Source organism: Eurypyga helias, unplaced genomic scaffold (genome assembly GCF_000690775.1).
Source record: "Eurypyga helias isolate BGI_N326 unplaced genomic scaffold, ASM69077v1 scaffold5926, whole genome shotgun sequence".
Taxonomy (NCBI): domain Eukaryota; kingdom Metazoa; phylum Chordata; class Aves; order Eurypygiformes; family Eurypygidae; genus Eurypyga; species Eurypyga helias.
In genome coordinates this window covers 166,570-166,780 of record NW_010254553.1, presented here as the reverse complement: position 1 = coordinate 166,780, position 211 = coordinate 166,570, and positions in this window count along the sequence as shown.

Below are 211 nucleotides of genomic sequence, written 5' to 3'. Positions count from 1 at the left end.
AGGAGTAGCCGCGCCCTTCATCACCTGACCGCACACGGCGTCGCCTTGCGGCTGCCATTTTTCAATAGGGCACGCGAGGCCCAGACGCCGCCATTTTGGTTCCGGGCGTACCGCGTCTGCCGCTCTTTCGGGTCGCGGCAAGGGAAGCACCGGCAAGGTTCAGCCAAGGCTAGGGATGGCCTGCGCCTCGGCTGGCTGGGGCTTCGGTCCC